Below are 1,024 nucleotides of genomic sequence, written 5' to 3'. Positions count from 1 at the left end.
TCAATATGTAATCTTGTGATTAGCCAGGATCCTGGGAAGGGTGGGGGAGATTAGTCAAACATTAAACTGGTTTCTTGCAATGAATCAGAAGCGTGTGTATTGTCATAAACAACACTTAACATTCAAGGTCCTATATTATCTAATCGACAAATGGGAAGTTCTCTTTAGTGCCCGTTTAATCATCGCATTGCATAGGAGGAAGGAGAAGCCAACGGCTTCCACTTTATTCAACTGATGAACCATGAGTTCATGAACCAGGAGATATTTGCAACTACACTACATTCTGGAAGAAGGGTAATTGGGCCGCCACTCAAATATATATAAAAGAATAATATATTAATATTATTATTATTTGCACATATATATATTTCATAAAAAAACTATATATATGTACTTAGAAAATATATATTATTAGATCAATGTTACATATTAACTATAAGTAAGTTATATTTTACAAATAATATACTTAGTTAGTAATTATTAGTAATAATTAACACTATACACATATACATATATATATATATATAGAGTAATTATAAACTTTCATAAATTAGAATAGAGTGTGTATATATATATATATATATATATATATAAGAATAATTTATTAATATGACTATTATTTACCTATATATATTTTAGAAAAAAAGACTATATATATGTTAATGAAATATATATTAATATTATTAAATATATAAAAATAATTTTATAAAATTAGAAGAGTATATATATACATTTATGTAATATTGTATAGTAGTTATTACATATGCCAACTTTGTAACATATTAATTTGATATACTATTAATATGATAATTATTATTAATAGTTCAATAATTAATATAATACAAAATAAAAAATATATATATTAAAGAAGTATATTTAATTATTGACATTTGGCTAAACTTTCTATTTATATATATAGATTATTTGTTACTTATAAGTTCAAAATTATCATTATGATATATTATAAATTAATATATGTATATATATATATATATATATATATATATATATATATATATATATA

Source organism: Theobroma umbraticum, unplaced genomic scaffold (assembly GCF_002168275.2).
Source record: "Theobroma umbraticum cultivar Fairchild unplaced genomic scaffold, ASM216827v3 scaffold_44.0, whole genome shotgun sequence".
Taxonomy (NCBI): Eukaryota; Viridiplantae; Streptophyta; class Magnoliopsida; order Malvales; family Malvaceae; genus Theobroma; species Theobroma umbraticum.
Note: the sequence above shows the minus strand (reverse complement) of the source record.